Genomic DNA, 261 nt, shown 5'->3' with positions numbered 1-261 from the left:
TCATAAGGTCAAGGCCATTCAAAACATAAAAAAAAAAAAAAAAAAACCCCACTAGTTAAGTTACAGTTTCTTACCATTGTTCCTTTTGATTGAAAAGGGCGGGGTAGGGAGGGAGGTGGGAGGGATGTTCAAGTGGGAGGGGACATGGGTTAACCTATGGCTGATACATGTTGATGTTTGGTAGAAACCAACACAATACTGTAAAGCAATTATCCTTCAATTAAAAATAAAACAAACAAACAAAAAGCCTAAAGCATCTTT

Source organism: Bison bison, unplaced genomic scaffold (assembly GCF_000754665.1).
Source record: "Bison bison bison isolate TAMUID 2011002044 unplaced genomic scaffold, Bison_UMD1.0 scf7180017864109, whole genome shotgun sequence".
NCBI classification, from domain to species: Eukaryota; Metazoa; Chordata; class Mammalia; order Artiodactyla; family Bovidae; genus Bison; species Bison bison.
Note: the sequence above shows the minus strand (reverse complement) of the source record.